General features: G+C 35.7%; 1 long non-coding RNA gene across 1 annotated transcript in view; it reads right to left on the bottom strand.

Annotated features, from left to right (window-relative positions):
- LOC311436477 overlaps positions 1-19,950 on the bottom strand; it is a 138,264-nt gene extending 118,314 nt beyond the window's left edge. Inside the window, exon 1 of the long non-coding RNA XR_014692886.1 lies at positions 19,777-19,950. This is a non-coding gene — a long non-coding RNA (uncharacterized lncRNA). The remainder of the gene's footprint in view (positions 1-19,776) is intronic.
- Between the last annotated feature and the right edge of the window lie 1,111 nt (positions 19,951-21,061).

Here is a 21,061-nt window from a genome sequence, read left to right as displayed (position 1 = left end):
TCAGAGCATCTTTAACTTAAAATGCTCATTCACCCTCTCCTTTTAAGCTATTACTGCAACATCACTGCAATCCATTTATATTCAAATTTTCAGCTTTAACAACTGCACATTTGATCCACAATAAGCTTCATTCATTAAAACTATAATTTACTGCAAGTGTGGAGTGTCTCTCTTGAAAGACTGTATGGATAACTTGGAAAAAACATTGTGTATTTCCCACTTACTATTTCTTGCATATCTTATTGCATAAAAAATAATAAATCTCTCTTGAAATCTGCACATTTCCCTTCCTGTTCCTGCAATGGCCCTAATAACAAAACAAAACACATATATTCAGGGTGATGGACAAAATGGAAGCCTGCCATGCCAGCTCAGTCTTTTCTTACTCTCCCAATTTGAATCTGACCTTGCCTTCACTAGCATATCTATCAATTCCTATTAGGTATGGAAGCTGTTTTTAAAACAGTCATATTTGCTTTCCCTTAAGCCTTGCTTCACACTATAATTTCCCCCAACTTTCTTAGTGATTACTTGCTGCGGTTGCTTAAATAATTACTCCAGTAACTTGTTTAAATCTTTTGTGAAATGCTTAGATAAAATGACTTACTTGCATCCCAAACTATGGAGGTGAAGTTACCCTTAGGGGTTGCATACTTAGCTATTTCCTGACAGGTAGATTTACAGATTTAACAGATTTTTTTTATTTTATTTTATTATTTTTTTTTCTCCAAAACAGCATTCTTTGTACATGTGCTTGAGCACAATGCGTCAGTTTTGGAAACATCAGTTTTATCACAGCAATACTTATTTTTGAAAGCTTGAATCTATCTGCCCACTTTTAGTACAGTGTAACACCTGCCAACAAAGACACAAATTTGATTTGTGATGAATTCAGCTAAATCAAACTGAAAAAAAATCAATGAAATTTAGCAACATTTAAAATGTTGAGTCCAGGTACACATGTTGTTCAATTTTAAAACTATAAATAAATAAAGTACATTTATTGATTAATGATCAGTAGCAAGGGAAGGAATAAAAAAACGTTCTTTGAAAGGCAAGAGAAAATTCCCCCTAAGTAGCACTTCAGATTGAGAATTCTGAGTGCGACTTATTACACTGAAGCCTGAGGTCTTGAAGTAGCACTTGCCTCCTTACTAACTTACCAGGCAGTAGGGGTTACAGGGTATGTGTGTGGGTATTTCTGAAGGGGCAATGAGACACAGGTTTGTCTCCATAACATGTCAGAAGCTACAAAAAAGATCTAGGCGCAGCCAGGAATCAAACCCAAGTCACCTCAGATCAAATGTAGTTAGATCTAATAGGTGGGAATAAAAATGTCAAACAAGAGAGTAACTTGAAGTATCAAAGTACTGAAGCAAACTGGAGTTTTAGCAGTCAAAGCCTCTGTGATATTTTGCAAAAGCTAGAAGTTTACAACCTGACAACCTCCAAGATGGAACTCGCTGTAAAATTATATCACTGTAAAATCACTGAAGAACTTTTGCACTCATTCTTTTCACTATATTTCTGCTTAGCCCACAGCCCCAGAATCCTTCTAATTTCCATTATTTTAAATGCATTAGGCTATGGACATGGGGAAACACTTCAGTCAGCACTTTTTTGAACACTTCTTATGTTCAAAATCATGTAAAAGCTGATTTATTCCCCAAGTAGAGAAGTCTGCTATAAAGAAAATGATCTGTTTCTAGCCTGAGATGACATTTAGCAAGTTTCAGAGAAAATATTCAGGACAAAGTCACAAGCCTCTGAAAAAAAGAATTTTTCACTGGAAATGCTGACAGGTCCTTAAGCAGAGTGGTGTGAACAGCAGAGCTGTAATAAGCAGTAATTTAAAGGCTGTGCACTAGTTAACTATTAGTGCTAGTAAACAAGTGACCCTGATGGGATTTCAAATTAGAGCTTCAAGCAAAACACTTGATATTTAACCCTCTTGCTTTTCTTTCAGCTTATGGAAATAGAAACATTATATCATAGTATTATTGTAGCTCACTCACTTGATAAGGACAGAAAACAGATAATAATAGACAAAACTTCTGTGGCAATAAGAAACTCCATGTTTTGACAAACACAGCCATCAAACCTTTTTTTTTTTTTTTTTCCTAGTGGTAATTACTACTACATTTCTACACCGACCTTTGTTGGCTGTGGCATCTGGAAATGAGAAAATAGTGTCTAACTATACATCCTATTCTTTCATTCAGCAATAATACTCAAAGACCAAGTTAAAAATAACCCCCTCTTCCTGAGCCTCAGCCATTTTGCACAGACCCAAGTCAGATGGCAGATTAGATTTTCCTCAGAAGTAAACTGCTAAGCAAATTCTCAGGAAAAGCTGGTAAAGAATCCAAGAAAAACCCTGTATAAAGCTGGCTAGTCTTTAGGAGCTGCACACAGAAGATTTCCTAGGACTGAGCCCCATGTGCTACCTTCTTAAGAAAACTGAGGGAGGAGACATACTTGAGCAGCTTTCCAGAAATGTGCTGCCCCACTGTATGATACAGCTTGGCTAGATGAGCAGGCAAGTCCTAAATCTCAGTTCTCTTTAACTTGAAGCCTGGACAACCCTGAAGCTCCTGTCCTAACACAACCTCACTACTGATACATTCGGGATTTAGATAAATCAAACTCAGATTATTCAAAAGATGTCCATGGTAATCAAGATACCAAGCTGATCACTGTTGTTAAGAAGCAGGAATAACATGATCTCTGTTAAAGATTAACCTCTCTTTCCTCAAAGTAAGAGATCACCAAAAGATAAGATATACGGTATGAGTTTAAAACAGTGTAAATATACACTGCAATTTGAAGGTGGGCCTGTGTCACAAAACACACCAGAATCTCACTGCCTCCCTACTCTGTTCTCCTCTGGTTAAGGCTGAAGTAGTCCTACTGTCCAGGAAAAGAAAATTGCTGCTTCCTCCTAACCTGAAATTAAGAAGCCCTGACTTACTCTGCATGGAATGCCAGTGACATGTTTAGAGTATGGAAGAGTACTTGATTTATAGCCATAAAATCAAGAACTTTTCTTGTGACTAAACAAAAGAAAACATTTGAACATTCATTTAAACTACCCCAAAACATCAGAGAGATCTTGTGTCATATCTTCATTCACACATACTGTGGTATTGTACTACATGAGCTGTAAACAGCCTAGGAAAATAAAGGAGAGAATTTCATCACCATCACTTACACTGACTTCCTGCAGGTCTGGAAAAAAAACACTGCTCCTTCTCCTTCTGTTTCTGGTAGTCAAGTGAAATAACTTTTCACTAAGAGGTAACTCCTGTTTGATTTTGAGTGTAAAGCAAGCAAGTGACAGACTATCCATTTGATGATACTCCTGTCCAGCTCCCTTAGGGCTTTACTTAACCTCTGGCAAGTGGTAAGAGAGAAGGATTTTCACAGCAACCCCATCGTCTCCCTTCTATCTGCTCCTTAAATATCATGTCTGCTGTGGTTGACTCTGAACTATAAGACTGTGAAAGAAGTCTAGATTTGTCTTAAAATTCAACATGCTAAGGGAATACAACTTAAAGACAACACTTTTTCTGCAAGTGGTGTGAATGCTGTCTGTTCACACAGCACTCTCTATATATAATAGAAATGAAAATGAATAATAAATGTCTATAAAATTTGAGACACTAAAGAATGGCTGTGAAAAGAAATAGTGAAGAGAGAATGAAGTTTAAAAATATTTCTGCTCCATGCTGTTAACATTAATCAGGTGTTGGAGTAGGATTTCATAGAAAACTCTTAATATAAAACTCTAGAAAACTCTTAATATAAAAATATTAAGGTCTCTGTGGCTAGCTTCAAAACAGTGTTAATTAAATATATATATATTATATAATATAATAGTTATATAATATATATGTTATTCCAAGTAAAATACTATCAGAATAAGCATAGTTAAAGCATAGTTAGCTTTTATTCAAGTCATTGTCAGTTTACAAGCAGATTTGTTATAAGGACAGAAGGAAAAATCAATGAGGTAAATAATCTCTAAATAAGCAGTAATCTTGTCTTGCTCTCACTACTAAAAAAAAAAAAAAAAAAAAAAAAAAAAAAAAAAAAAGGATGAAAAAAGATAAATTAAGAAATGTCTGTGTCTCCCAGATTCCATATAACAGGCAAAACAGTCCTGTAATGGGTCTTTTTTTTTTTTAACACTAAGATCTGGAGCCATTTATTGTCCTTTATTCTCTTTTTCATAGGTTTAGTAATAAAGAGGAGTAGTGTAAATGGAGCATACCTTTCTGTGGTGATATTTTTGCAAGTGTTACTAAAGATTTGGCATTTACAATTGACTTTGCAACTAGATATGCTTCAACTAGGAAGTATAGTTCTATGTTTCAGTAATCCTGAGGCTGCAGTATGTTGCAATGTGGAAGAATTCACCCTCCTTGCAACACCAATTACATCTGCAAGAATATTAAACATCTCCCCCAGGTCTCTTTCAAACTCCCTTTCAGCAAAAAGGATTCAGGAAACTTCTTACCCTATCAATTTCCCTCAAAATCCTTTCTCTTGTTACCACATAAAAAAGAAATTATAGAAAAGAGCTGGTAAAGCAGCTCATAGAAGAGAAATGTTTACATTCCAGTTCTCTCATAATTTGTTGTAGTCACTTTCTCATAAAGTTTTTTTTTTTTTTTTTTTTTGTTTTTGTTTTTGTTTTTTTTTGGGGGGGGTGTTTTTCTTTGTTTTGTTGGGTTTGTTTTATTTTGTTTTGTTTTCTAGGGAATAGGACATTTCCCTGTAACATGGTGTAATGTTAGTCACTTTAAAAAAAAATTAGAAATTCCATCTGATACTTCAAGTCATTACAGCACCACATCAGCACTATTGCAACCAGATACAATTCCACTGACCAGGCCTCTAAGCACACGTCTGAATTTTCTTCATAAAGTCCCAGCATATACTTCTAAGAACAAGGGAAATATATCCTTAAATTTTCACTAAACTACTAAATTAATTATTCACAGATATAAGCAAGTGGTCACAATATTCCTTGCATATTTGCAGGAAAGCTACTCTCCAGCAGAAGCAAGCCAGACCAACTAAGATGCCAGTACTGCTTAACGGGGTTTGATTTGTGCTAGGGAGACAACACAGTCCAGTAAGCAGCACAAAAAAGCTCCCCAATCTGAGCTGTAGCATTATCCATTTGAGGAGACACTTTGATCTAGTCATTTGGGAGCTGCAGTTTCTCAGTCAGTAAGACACAAATCTTTGTGCCGACCCACCTCTGCAACACATTTTGCCAGTGGAAAAACACTACACCGACCTATGTTCCAATTTGTGTAATTTTAGTCAGTATCTGTGATTGCTTTTTAAAACATGCATTTTGAATTAAAGAGGACAAAATGGTTTGCCTGTCCTCAGCCTTTTTCTGGTCCTGCCAGACCTAGTTCTGTTCATCTTCCTGCTGGTTCCAGATATCTGCTGTGTGATCCTATTCTGGCACGCCATTCCTCTCTCATGTCTCCAGAAACTCCTATTCTCATTACTGAATGAGTACATTTAGCAAAATTAGTCATGTAGCCTAGCTAATTGCTTTTTTTTTTTTCTGTTTGTTTTTGTTTTTTTTTCTCATTCTTTTTTTTTCTCCTTTTCTTTTTTCTTTTCTTTTCTTTTCTTTTCTTTTCTTTTCTTTTCTTTTCTTTTCTTTTCTTTTCTTTTCTTTTCTTTTCTTTTCTTTTCTTTTCTTTTCTTTTCTTTTCTTTTTTCTTTTCTTTTCTTTTCTTTTCTTTTCTTTTCTTTTCTTTTCTTTTCTTTTCTTTTCTTTTCTTTTCTTTTCTTTTCTTTTCTTTTCTTTTCTTTTCTTTTCTTTTCTTCCCTTCCCTTCCCTTCCCTTCCCTTCCCTTCCCTTCCCTTCCCTTCCCTTCCCTTCCCTTCCCTTCCCTTCCCTTCCCTTCCCTTCCCTTCCCTTCCCTTCCCTTCCCTTCCCTTCCCTTCCCTTCCCTTCTTTTCTTGCTTTCTTTCTTTGTTTCTAAGAAGTAGGTTTGAAACAGTTTACATTTGAAGTCAGGTGCACTAGATCAGGACATAGCAAAAGATTTGGCAGTGGAACAGAGTTCTTTCACTAGATTTGTCCTGCTAAGCTGAAAGTATTTGCCTTTTAAAACTTTATAGAATAATAATCCACGATGAACTTTCATAACCCATAAACAGTTTTTGCTTCTCGTTGTTCAGTTGTTTTTTTTTGTAGTAAGCTTAGGGCTTCATCCATAGGTACTGAGCCAGCCTGATCTTCATTAGTATAATCATCATTAAAGATATTCAGGACCTCATCTTTGGTTGGGGGGAGATAAAAAATAAATAAACAAACACTCTGGTTATTAGAACTTCACTTGGATATCTGTTTCATTTCTTCAGATATAGATATATAGGTATATAGATATATATTTTTTGGCTTGCAATATTTATTATAAAATCTCCTTTTTCCTGTGTACATTTTTTTCCAAGTTTTCAGCCTCTATTCTGAAACACAAGGGACTGTATAGTTTATCAAAATCCATTTTGCAGAATGAAATCCTCATTTACAGGATAAAAGTAATCACTAGTTTCTTTTTTTGAAAGATAAAAAATAAACATCTGCTCACTGAAAGGTATCATAAGAAATGGGCTATCACAACATTACACATCATGTTCCTTGCTTATTCAGTTTGTTGTCTATTTAACCTTCTGTCAGAGAAGCTTGTCTTCAACATATGCTTTCTATACAGCCTACTGGTGTAAAAAATAATTATAATGTTTATTAAATTAAAATAATGAGGTTTATATGAACTTTCAATAATGCAGACAGGCAGACTATAACTGTAAACCACATGCTATATACTTTGGACTTTTACGGCTTTTAATTTATCAAAGGAAATAATTAGCACACTTTGTGGCAGCCAGTGATGGAATTTATTCATTTGGAAGCCATGGGTTTCCTGTCATTAAAACTACATCATGTCCTTCCTTTTCTATTAAACTTCAACTGAGGGCAGTAAGAAGTCACTAAAAGGAAATGAAGAGTTTTTTTGGCAACATTCGCATGCAATGATTTAATACTGCTAAAAGATAGCAACCCATAATGTATGCCAATAAGGGATGAGGGTTCCAATTACCACATTATTTCCTTTATTTGCTGCTTTGTTTGTGGCTCAATTAACTGTGATTTGCAAAATCACTTCAATAAATTTATTTTCTCTTCGTTGGCTTACTGCATTTTTGGTTCCTAATTACAAGTGCTTCTTTTGTGGCAAATAAAATGATTTAGATCTTTAACCAATATATTTAGATTTATATGTCATAGGATATTACCTTTTTTCCCTTCAAAGTAATCGATCACTTCTCATTAACTAAAGATTCTATTTGGCTAAAATTAATGCTTTTGTTTTTTCTTAGGCATTTTTTCAAATATAGCTAGCAAAATACTTGGGTTTTCTTCAAGTAGAAAAGAAGCAAAAGTGCCAATAAAAGTTTCCTTCTCATCCACATCTACACACACAAAACACCCTCTGCCTTATGCACACAGCTATAAATGGCTTCTGCAGACCAAAACCTGCATCACAGAAGTAGCTCAGCCCAGACTGAAGCTGACTGAAAGATGCATGTCCTTTTTCTTCAAAGGAGGTCTAAAATCAAATTACCATAGAGACAGATTTAGCTTCTCTTTTACAGGAGTGGGTGGTCCTTCCAGGTCATGACCAAGGTACATCAACAGCAGCAGCAGAATGCTGAAGCATCAAGTATTTTATTAAGTGATACCAGGAAATGTGAAGGAATAGATGATATAGAGTACTGTAAGATCTTTTCATTCATAATGACATTAGTTAAAAATTATTCAAAATGTGTATACAGTCTGAGCCAGTCTTCAGCAGCTTCGCAGAAAATGAAATCTTAAAATGCTTAGAAGAATTATATATTACCAGCGTCTATGTTTGCTGTGTTTGATTCAAAAAAAAAAAATGTATCACAATTAATTTATTGTTTGAATCTTCCAGCTGCATACTTGACTCCTATATCTAGGATCTAACAGACAACTTAACTAAGGCAGACATTAGATATCCACAATATTTATTATCAAAACCTATTAAATTTGGGGGTATGAAGTCTTTAAAGCAATGTGCAGACAATTGTAAACAGGACCTTTACTGTGGTTCAATGGAAAAATGTTTAAATTCAGGAATATTTCCTCATAACCAGTAAAGTTGGACAGTGATATTGCTGCTGAGTTTGCAAATTAAGATGTAAGATCAGAGCTAGCTAAGATTGTCATATTGTCTCCTCTAATTTGGAAAAGTAGAACTAGGTTAGAGAGAAGCCCATAAAAGAGACTTTATGACTCTCTTCAAGGCTGACATAGAAGCCAATGCTCCAATCCCTTCTCCCAGCCTCTTGCAATTACATTTCCGCAGGAAGAAAGAAAAGGAATTAGAAACAGGATAATGTAGCTTTAAATCATTTCTCTTAGCCTTTGCCTTCTAGTGAGAGCCCAGAGCTTTTTTAACGTGCTTCTTATATTGTTTAGTGTTACGCAACAAAAAGCACAACTTGTTTGACCCTTCCTCAATAAAAAAATCATTTTGTTCTGACATCCTATAAAATCTGTGCATGAGCCTACTGAGCCATAGTGTCTTCTCCAATTGACAAGGAGCAAGTACTGTAAACATATACAGTAAAGATTCCTTGTAGACACACTTAAGGTAATTATGATAAAGCAATGCATGTCATTAATATTCCATAGTAGCAGATAAGCATGCGCTACTATTACAAAACAATGACATTTCCAAAGCTGACAGCTATGTCATCACCAAACATTAAAGTTCCTGAGTCATCAGGATGTGATATCTTGAGTGGATTACATTGCTTGCGTATGAGCAGGTATGACATAGCCCATGAACTCATAGGAACACAATGTGTTTTCCTATGTCATCCAAATCTGACACTGCCTCAGTGTGGACAGATTAACATCCTAAAGAAGAGCAACATGTGAATATTTCTGACCCAACATCACTAAAAGAGGCTGAAATTTGTAGTTGATAAGAATGTTTCTCCTTCCTCCCCACCACTACCAAACAGTGAAGGCCAGTTTGCTAAAGGTCACAGTTGCTGTTAGTAAATACTGTAGTACTGTGTATGTGAGTAACAATTATGTTTCAGTACAAGAACATGTAGAAAACGTCATTTATGCATACTAAAAAGAGAACTCCCGAATAAAGATGTTGTGCGATACTTTCAGAAGTCATGCTTTTATTTACGTCAATATTTGCAATGCTTTTACAGTAGCTTCACCAAATCCTGAGTCTGCAATATGAACACAAAGATTTAATAAATTAAATGCCTATATAAAATCCAACCAAAATCCTGTTTTATTCCAGAATTATGATTCTCCAGCAACCTTATTTGAGCACACTCCTATTTTTACAACAGTTCTTCAAAGAGTTTATACTCCAGTATTCACATGCTTTAACATTAATTTCATTTTGAAATTTGTCCTAATGGTGAAGTTCTATTATTATGTCTATTGTTAAGACTAGGAACTGTACGTTCGGGAGACTAAGGAAAAATATCTTCATTAATTTTAGATGTCCAGTGTGAGATATATAGGGCCATTTTCAGACAGCATAACCTTAAAACTATTTAAAGATATTAAACAGTGGAAAATTTTAACTTTGAAAATAAACAAAATCTGAAATATTTTGGCTCACAATTAAAATGCTTCAGTAATGAAATACTACCATTCTACCTCAGGCAGCTGTAGTTCATAATCTTAATATTCCCATCCTCCTCTGTAGCCCAGGCTTTCTGAGCAAAACAAGAGTAGTAGAAAGAGACTGATTTGTTATACAGTGCCTGATTACAGTGTTGAAGAACACATAGCCCGGCTGCCGATTTCAGCCCATGAAGACACATTAAGAAAGGAGAAAAATAAATAAATAAATACAGATCCATTAAGATATTGTGTCTGACTATCTAAACTAAAATATTTTGGTTCTCACATATTTGGTTTTAAGAAAAATGTATGGACAGCTACTGCATATAAGAATAATCTAGCTGAAGTTTTTTTTTCTTAAGGTAAGGAAAGAAACATTCATTGCAGCTTGCACCTCCAAAGAGGAGCTCCCTTCACCTTCAGGAGCAGTTATGAGCACTTACCACTTCAGCAAAGTGAACCTTAGAGACTCAAGTCAGGTGTCTAGAAAATAAGAGCATATGGTGAAAGCTGGAATCAGGGAGGCAAAGAAGAACTTTCTCACCACAGTACACAGCCCTACAGATCTCTCTCAAATGCTTTCAACTACTTTCCACTCTGCCTGCTTTCTATTATCACTTCCATCCCCAATATTCTGTTACTTAAGGGCAGAATGGCAGGTTTTCTCTGCTCTTTTTTTCAACCTGAGGTTAAATCTGGGGCTTGTTAATACTCATATGAATGGGGGAATTCAGGAATTGAGTGCTTTCTTTGCTTTCTTCTGATGCTGTTGAAGTGCATTCCAAGCCTTCCCCCCTCCCCACCCCCACCCCCACCCCCCCTTGGATGAAGATATAGAGTTTAAATGTGGCACCAGTAATTAAAAGAGATGAAGTGAAGGGCCTGTGCCTCCTTGAAGGAGAGTTTCCCAGCTTTTTTAGGGCTCTCCTTACTTCCTGGACTAGAACTAGTCTGAGGTAAACCCTCCAAAAATGCATAAACTTTGTATGTGTTAACTACCTGGATCCACAGCTCCATACCTGTTTGGTCCTACCATTTGCTAACAAGACCATAGCCTTAGAGGGCCAAGGCTCCCCATGAAATTTGAGAGAGGAGTGACTATGCCTTGAGTAATTTGTAAGAGATGAGTGAACTGAGCTGTCTGGCAACAGGATTAAGATGTTAGTCAGGTCAGTCTGTACAACTGGTGGAAAATGTTTAAGGGTCAAAAAAAAAAAAAAAAATCAGATTACCAACAGCTGAGTATGCATCATCAGTGCTCTAGTTTTGGTCTTGCAAGTCCAACAGGGTTTTTCTCTGACATTGCTTACAGGGACCTAGGGTGGGAGAAGAGGTAATGAAAGAAAGGAGCACCATGACTGGATAAAAATGGGGAAGAAGGAGGCAAGAAAAGCAGGGTAAAGAAATACAGGAGTTAGTTGAGAAGGTAACAGGACAAAAGTAGCACAACAGAGCAGGGACGGAAGAAGATGAATGCCAGCAGGTTTTGATGAGAAGGGCCAGGGGTGGGTGAAGTGAAAAAGAGCTGCCCAGCTTACCAGCTGGGGTAGGAGGCAAAATAACTGTCATGTCCATGAGGGCACCAGCAGCCCTGACCACTCCCTGAGGCTCACCCCACCCTGCCCAGGGCCCAGGGCCCCATTTCAGCCCCCAAGGGCCATCAGTCCCCACCCCTGTGACACCACTGCAAGGCTGGTCTCCAGCTCTACACAGCCTCACAGGCCCATGTCCCGGCTTGGCCTTGGCCTTGCCCTGTTCCCAGAGGGAGGCCCGATGCCTGGGCCTAGAGCTTCCCCAGTGCCCTCAGATGCCTGGCTCTGACTGGGGCATTGGGATGGGCCCTGGCTCTGGCACCCTGCAGCCCAAGCAATACCCTGACAACAAACCTTTCACCTACAGCTCAGCTACCAATTCTGGCATGAAATATGGAGCTCTGGGGTTTACTCAGCTCCTTTACTTTGCACATACTTCTGAACTCCCCTCCCACATCAGACCTCTGTACCTGCTCCAGTGAGACAACACAAGCATACAGAAAAAGGGTCACCAGTCACTCCCCACTTACATGGTTCAAGTAATTATGCTGTAGTTCTTGAGGCCCTAGTGCTGCTGTTGGATAGTTCAGCTGTTGTGGGTTGGTTTTTTTTTTTCAGTTGGCATCCTACCCCCTGAAAGCTTCTGTAACAGAACATTGACACTGTGAAGTCAACCTAATGGAAATTCAGGAAATATAGTAGTTAAGACTGTTATGCACCCATTTTCACCTTTCTGCCTTTATGCAGTTGCATTCTGATATGCTTATTAATTAGGTACTCGTATGTGTTGTTGTTTGGGAACCCTTCTTCAACCAGTGCAGAGAATGTGCTGGATGGAAATAGAGAGGCCTCCTTCATTCACAAATTGCCTCTAAGACTTCTGCTATTCTTTGTCAAAAGTGGGAGTTTATGCCAGGAGTGAGAGAATATGAAGGGAAAAGGGTTTTGTAGACAAGGTGAAAAACAAAAAAAACAAAACAAAAAACAAAACAAACAACAAAAAAAACTTTTAACAGTTCCTTTTTTGTTCTTTCTGCTGAAGAATGAAGCTGGTTCTTGGTGTTTTGTTGTCTGCCACCTACTCCATACCCCTAGCAAGAACATACCTATTAAGGGAGGATGGGGCCTCTTCAATAGCTAACTTGGTGGCTGTGGATACAGATGGAGGTGTTCTTCAAACTGTATTGTCTTTTGCAGATAGATTAAAATAGTAAAGCTTATGAAGGGAGAAAACCTCCCCGAAATGTCTGAATGTGAAATAAGTGAGAGGCATGTCTTTGTACAGCTGTCCAGACATCAACTGAGGGGACTATGTACAAAGTTTCTAGAATTGGAAGAGAGGTTTGTGAATAAAATACAAAAAGAAAAAAAAAAAAGAAAAAAAAAAAAAAAAAAAGACCATCAGCTGGTTTCTTTGTGAAGCATGGGTCCTTGCAACTAAGAAAATAATTCATGAGTTGTAGCTTATAATAGTTGTATCTTATAATCAGATTAAAAACTGATTAAAAACCAGAACAGATTACTGGGAATAAAATTGGACCAATCCTAACTAGAAATAACATCTAAACCCAACCTAACTTCCCACAAAAGGACTTTAAAATCTCATGAAATAATTTTTCTTTTTTTTTTTTCCTTTCCAATTGGTATAAGCCTTTGTACCTTCAGACACTATGAAAGTAAATATCAAAACATATGAAAACTTAATTTTGAAATATCTCTGAACTGTTCAAAACACCCTTCATAATCTAACAAATCTTTGTCTAACAAAAGCTTTGCTCATCTATAAGTAATGGGATTTAGAAAACGTCATATGTATGTTTTATTAAAGTAAACAGTGTTTTAGTCTACAGATAAATTACCTTGAGTTGCTGGCTTTTTTCTTTTTGTGTTTATAGCAAAATTAAATATAGGAGATTACATCAGAATTGCATTAAAAACATTTTTTATAACAATGTGGAAAATATTGCATTAAATACTGGATACTTTTTGTGTGAAAACTTGGATATATCCTCTATTAAAAATGTTAAATGTTTTGAACAGAGCTGCTTGGTAAGCCACTAATGACTGAGAAAGTACTTGAGGGAAATATCACCTAGACTTGCCCATTTTCATATTCCTTTGGGGGTTCTGGTTTTGGCCACTGTTGTAGACAGGATACTGTGTTACATGGATCTTGTTTTGATCTACTATGGCTGCTTTTTCCAGTCTTAGAAATTTTACTGCTTCCTAATTCTGGTGCTATGTGATGATCCTTCCCAGTTTTAATATGGGTGGATATTTCCTGAAGTGGAATAAAATATAAACCACTGTATACAGATTTTTTTATTATTAAAAAAATAATAATAATATTAAAAAAAAAAAGAGAAAAAAAAGAAAAAGAAAAAGATCAGGTGTTCATTCCTATTAAGGATGTCCCCTCAGTGTAGTCATGTTAATAAATTTTATGCTGTCAAAACGATGACAGAGAAAGTATGATCAGATATATGGGAAGAATGAGCAGTAGCAAGGTGTAGGTCTGAAGTGTCAGAGGAATACTGGTATGAAAATAAAAGTTGACCAAACCTGAAAGTGAATAAAATAAAAGGAAAATTGCATTATTTGACTTAAAAAAAATAAAATACTAATATACTAAATAATAAATAAATAATACTAAAAAAATAAACTAAAAAATAACTATAAACTAAATAATACTAAAAAAAATAATATCTCAGTGACAAGTGAGCAAATAGATGGAAGCATCTCTGATGAAGGGCCTGGAACACAAGTCCTATGAGGAGCAGCTGAGGGAACTGGGGTTGTTTAGCCTGAAGAAGAGGATGCTCAGGGGACACCTTATTGCTTTCTACAACTACTTGAAAGGAGGTTTGGGGGAGCTGGGGGTTGGCCTCTTCTCTTGTGATAGGACTAGAGGGAATGGCCTCAAGTTTCACCAGGGGAGGTTTAGGTTGGAAATTAGGAGACATTTCTTCTCAGAAAGAGTAGTCAGGCATTAGAATGGGTTGCTCGTAGAAGTGGTGAAGTCACCATCTCTGGGGGTGTTAAGGAAAGGTTGGACCTGGTGCCACGGTTTAGTGGGTGACATTGGTGGTAGGGTGACGGTTGGGCCAGGTGATCTTGGAGGTCTTTTCCAACGCTAATGATTCTATGAATTACAGAAGAAACTCTGGAAGTGGCTAAGAAAAATAAGAAAAAAGGAGTTTGTGGTATTGTTGCCAGAACAAACACAAAGGAGGAAGAAAACCTTCAAGAGAACACCATTGTGTGAAACCAGAAAATCCAAAACCAAATAAATTCAATAACTAGAACCAATCTACCCATAGCTCAGGGGGTAGAGAGGGGAGACATGGTCTTGTTGTGTTTTTTTTTTTTATCCGTATTATATTTTTAAGCACACGAAGCTTAATGCTGTATCTATGGGAAATGGTATTGCATAGGGACTGTATATTGAGGATATATTTAAAATTCTTCCGATAAAGAGCATTAGAACTCTGCAACTGCATATTAAACAGGTTGTTCTCAGATACAAAAGCATGATATCATACCGCTGGAGCTCCACCATGCATGCTGATGAAGCTTTGTATTTGAAGTAAAATCACATTAGATGCAAAATCACAGGGAGGTCATGCAACATGATCAAATAAGATTATGTGTTAGCTTTGAGTCTTTATTCAAATCATAATGCCATGCTGATTATATTCACGTAAACAGTATTTGAATTTTTATATGAATAATACAATATATATATATAATACTTATATGAAGATATATATATATCTTCAGCTAATCGAAGGGTAGGGTGTGAGCAGAATTTGACCACAAGACATAAATAGAGGTTAAGCTATTTCAGATATATAAGTCCTTTTGACATTTAAAATTGCTCTCAGAGTCTGAATAATCACAGTCCATGCACAAAAATCCTTGGGATTTTTTTTTTTTAAATTTTTTTCCTGTTTTAGGTTGCTACCATTTAGTACATGGGGCAACTATGAATGCAGTCACAAATCTATGGGCTCTAGACTTTGTGCTCACATACAATGTATTCAGCACTATAAAATATAAATGGACAGATAAGCCCTACTTTATTTATTTATTTATTTATTTAAAAAAGAAAAAAATCACTGCCAGCTTGACATACAGGTTTAAATAAACACTCCACATGGAAGCTGAAGTTCAGGTCTTTTATTGAACTTAAGAACTTTAAATGTATAGTGTTCATGTAGATTCAAATTCAGGGTCTGACATATACTCAATCTTAGTTAAGACCTAGGTATTTTTGTTGGCAGCAGAATTAGTGCTAAAATCATAACACATTCCAGTTTTCTCATTCTACTCCAGTTTAGTTTATGAATTATCTAAGAGGATATCCATATACAGTTCAAAGAAAGTTAACGGGTCAAGATCCAGTGTCCCTGGAACTTCACTAGTCAGATCTCAAAACTGTTTCAAACTAACTTTAGTGAATGCCTGAGGTACAGAGACACTAGTTTATTTGTTTAGGCAATAATTGTCCTTTGCCTCCAGAGTAGTCCTAAAATTGCTTCTATGTTTAGAATCAAGATTGGTCTGTTAAGGCTGCTTGTCACAAAGTTTCACCTCTTTTTAGAACTGTTTATTCCCAGTACCCTATTTCCCAATTTAGTCCATTATGGAGTTTGATTGATGCATCTGCCTGTCACAATATAGCAAGAACACTTGAATCCTTTATCAGATGCCTTAGGCAGTACAATTACTATTTAAGGGTTATAGTGATATTATTTTTTAAAGGTTTATTGCCTGCTTTTCTGAGCTAACATTATTATTTGCATCTATCATGTTTTTTACTCTCAGTTTGAGGGGGAAAGACTGTGTGAAAATACATTCATGTCAAAAATACTTAGAGACCCACTCTTGTCCCTCAGCTGGAATTTACTGCAGTCAGTGAGATTTGTGTATATAAATTATAAATAAATTATTAACAACAGCAACAACAAGAAGAAAAAAGTTTCTGGTCTTGTTCCATAGGCTAAAATATTGTAAAATCATATCCTCTTCAGCAATTGAAAATTAGGTAGCATTGCTTTTTAGCCAATAATACAATAGATACATGTATTATCTGTACAAGGGACAAATCCAAGCTGTTATAGCCTCAGAAAAATAAACTAGGAAGGAGACTTAAATCATCCTGCCTGTCCCTTGCCCCAAAATATGATAGCTGTGTTATTCCTGAAAATATTTGCTTGGCTTGTGACTGAAGATTCTCCAGAGATGAGATACCCAAAATTTCCCTAGACAATCTTTTATGGTTATTAACTTCCCCAAACTCATTACCTAATGAGTGAGAATGAATATTCCTTGTTGAATTTTGGGTCTATTCTTTCTTGCCATGGCCAGCATGGACACAGAGATTAGATAATTACTTTCCTCTTTGCAACCCTTTGTTTGGAAGCGGTGACAGTGCAACTCATTTGAGAAGTATGGTTCAGTCTTTCTCTTTAACACCTACAACTGTCTTCAAGGGACTTCTCCATGGTTTAGGAAATATAATATAGGGATTCCCATGGTGGAATGAAAGAGAAGCAGGAAGGAAACAAAATCTTCCTTATGACCTAACTCTGTCCTTTAGTTCTTTTCATCCTGCTCATTCTATCCTTTTCAAATTACAATGTCTTGAAGATAACTTCATATCTAAATATCTGGCTACAAGAGCTGCAAGAACACTTAACTTTGATTTAGACTAAACTCTAGTCTTTGCAAATATGAACTCGACAGCCAACATAATAAATAAATTCACAGGTGCATGCATATAAAACGTGAAGCTAGTTTTACCAGACTTTTGTTTTTTATTTTCTGTTTGCGTTTGTTTGTTTTTATTTCTATACACTTTTAAAATATTTGTACATCTCTAGTAAATCTCACAATAGTTTTAGATTTTTATGATTCATTAAACAATGTGTTAACAATCATATTCAATTGTTGCATTTATAATTTAATAGTAATAAATGGACAAATTTCATATAAGGTTGAATTTACCAGCAGCCGCTTGATTATTTTGATCAGTTGTTTTTAATATAGTGGCAACCAGTAACCATATGCATAAGTCAATGAAATTTGCAATTTCATTGCAAATGAATTAGACCTGTATTTACTAAGCTGTGTTCTACTTTCAGGTACTAAAATGAGCATAATAGCAAAATCTGTTCAATGGAGAAAAAAAAAAAAGAAAAAAAAAAAAGAAAGAAAAAAAAAAAAAAAGGAACAATAGGATAAGCAAGAACATCTGCTCTTTTTTTCCAGGCAGCCAAAATCTATGTCAATTTCTATGCCACTGTCCTGTTAGATTGATCTGGTTCCCAAGGTTTGTGAGAAAACAGCTATTTCCTTACTGTGGCTGTCTATTTTAAATTAACATAACTTTTCTGGCTCCTGCTATCATTTCTTTTCTTTTTTTCCTTTCTTTTTTTTTTTTTTCATGTTTTATGTGAATTTTCTGTAGTAACATTTTTTCTATATTGATTTCAAATTTCTCTGACTTGAACACTCTTTATCCTCACTCATTTCAGAAACTGCTGCCCTGATTCCTCTCTCTGTCTCTTTCACCTGACAACACCCCACCTCACATTGTGTCCCTGGTCTCTCATAATAATAATTATTATTATCCCTGGTCTCTTTCCATAATAATATTGTTCCTCCAGCCTAAAACTGAGTTCCCATATTTGGTATTTTCATCATTTTTCATATCCATCAGAAGTGTTCCAGTTCTTCATGGGGACATATAGTTCCTGAACTTTCTGTCCTGCAATTTCATAACTAGTCTTCTATGACAGATTAACTGGAAAGATTTTAAAACATCAACTTATTTAGACCTACATATTAAACTTTCTATCCAGATTTCTTGAGACTTTAAAGTTGGTGGGACTGGCTGCAACATTTCACATGGGTCTTCTACATTTGCTTGTTTGTGCTTTTTGTTTGTTTGTGATTGTTTGTTTATATATATATATATACTTGATGCCTATTGTAGCCAGAAATCCAACAGAGGTCTGCTGCATTCATTATGTCATCTGTTCTGGCCAGCCCACACAGACATCAGACTCTGCTCAGAAAAAGAAATTTAATTTGGCTTTTGCCAAAGCCTCTTAAAATTCCCCCCCCCCCCCCCCCCCCCCCCCCACTAGAATTGAATAATCAGTGAACATAAAGAAAAGCATGAACTTAATATATATGCACAATTTTGCAGAAAGGAAAATGATGAACTATCCTGTCAGCTAATGTAAATCAGCATGGTTTGTTCAAGGACAATAGAGCCACTTTAAAGTGGTATCAGCAACAGCTAAGGACTTGGTCTTCTCTGTATCTGCAAGATACTTTTCAAGTCAAATTCACTTGGATCTAAAATTCTGCAGTGTCTTTTCTGTTCCTGCTTTAGTCTTGTTCCTGCCATCTGATTATTCCACAATGTGAGTAACCTCCCTGCTGCAAACACTGAGATCAAAGGATATGCTGTTGCCAAAAGCTGTTTCTTAACAAACCATTAAGATGTTTTGCTCTACAATTGCAGCTCTAGGTGGCTGAAACTTTTAATAGCTTCCAAGAATCCTAAATTCCTATTTTAAAATAATTAAAACAGCTGAGATGTAGACAGTCTGGTGTCTCTATTCATAGCTAAAACAAAAGGTATATTTTGAATTTTGTTTGTTGATCACTGTTTACTAACACTAGGACTTGTAGAAAATGTCATTGTTGTTGAGTAATGTGAGTCAGGATTTACTTTTCTCTCTAGGCTCAGTCCCTATAAGGAAAGCTACTAGAAACAACAGTAGCAGGGAAACTATGCAAAAGATGAGCAGTATGTTTGTTATCTATACTAAATTTTATGCAAATTAATTTATCTTTGTGGGTTTATTCCTGGAACAGTATGCCAAATATTTGGCATCAGGTTTTTACTGGGAAACTCCTTCACATTAAGTGTGCCCACTTTATGAGAATTATTAGCTTACCTCATGTTGGTTTCTACCTAAAAGAAAAGCTAGCTGTATTTTTGGAAATATGTAAAAGTACACATAAACTGATTTATTCAAAATTAAAGTGGAAATTACAAAATATTTCAGTGCATATTACCAAATTACAACTGATTCTATTACAGTACCCCTGTATGTAAAGCTGTCCTTTTATGCATAGTGTCATATTCTAAAACAGTTTTTATTTTTCATGTTGCAAGAGTTTCTACATATAGATCACATCTAAATCCTCTGTATCAAAAATGTTTTCATTTGAACCACATAAACTGGTGCAGAAGCATGTAAATCATAATCTTGACAAATATTCTCTAGAAATTGAAATGAGTCCTACTGACACGATAAGTCTAACAACACCAAATTTAAGGCTGCTACTGAACATATGATATAGGCAGTTTTTTAGATCACAAGTTTGATTTTTCTGTGTATTGTCAGTAAAAACTGGTAGATCCTTGACTGTGATTGTATGAACTTCTGAAAGACTTCACATTAGATAAATGCAGGATTTAGGTTCCTGACTTACCACTTAGATCCTTCATGGATTCAGTTTATGATCCCTAAGATCATCTTCAGCTGTTCATCCCTTCATAAACATTGGTCTTCAAAGGACTATGCTTTGAAATAAAGATTATTTGACTTTTAGTTCTGCTTCTGTTCAAGGAGATGAGTTGTCCTACAGCCTTGCCTACATTTTAGTGTTCTGAAGTCTGAAAATCACATTCTGATCTTTCTAAGAAGATAATAATCAGATCTTTCAGCTCTTTTTTGGCTTGCAGTAAAGAATGTGTTAATAAGGTTTTAGTTGGTACAGTCTGCTCTTTCTTTCATTTCAACTGCCATTTATCAATGTCCTCAAAGTACTACAATTCAGCTTATTTGTGGTATTAGGACTCTCCACGTAGATTAGGATAATAAATTTTAGATGATCTGTTTTCAGAAGCAGAGATATTACTGCCTAAATCTAACAGGGAGGAGAATCCTTGTAAAAAGGAGGAACCCTTGTTTTAAAAGGTCCTTTGTTTTAAATGATGGCATAGTTATTAAAAAAGTTGAATTATGTTCTTTGAATTTCTTTAGATATATTAGAATTTTGTAAATCAGGTTCAGCATGTTTCTAGGCATTTATGCAGTTGTTAAGGCTCTTACATGCAATTCAGCAAAGAAAGTTCCATTTCATGTATATCTGTAGACGCACTTCTGCTTTCTGAAACTGGGAGAACAGTAGTGTATGTCTGTAAATCCACATAATATTTTAAAGTAGTTCACTTAGAATTTTTTTTATTATTTTAGGTAATCATGAGTCTGATACTTTTTTTTTTTTACTTTTTTTTGTGATTAGGTGGCAAGTATTATTTTAATTCTATGATTGCTAAAACTGTTATCCCTAGTACAGTGGGATATAAAAGTATAGTTAATATGCATATAGCCTGTATGAGAAATAGTTTTGACTTTTAAACTATTACTAATCTTTTAATTTAATAATATATCACCCCTGAAAAAAATATGCTTGCAACAATGGAAACTTATAGGCAAAAAGTCTTGTCATGGGAACAAATGTACAGGGATGATTGTCTGTTTTCTTAACTAATCATTGCTTTTCTAGAGAGGAAAATAGTATCTTTAGCAGAATTGTGAGGAGTGGAAAACAGTTTGTGACCTCTCACTGACTCTCTTTATTAAGTTCCAAGGGAAATCTGCTCCACTGCCATGGTGGATAAAATGAAGGCGAAGGAACACAAGAGTGAAGTGTCAAATAGTGCTTGGCAAGAAAAATGGAGGTTACAGTGCCCTTGCTGGTGGGACTAGTA

The sequence above is a fragment of the Aythya ferina genome (assembly GCF_964211825.1).
Source record: "Aythya ferina genome assembly, chromosome: 4".
Taxonomy (NCBI): domain Eukaryota; kingdom Metazoa; phylum Chordata; class Aves; order Anseriformes; family Anatidae; genus Aythya; species Aythya ferina.
This window is presented reverse-complemented; position numbering and strand designations above follow the sequence as displayed.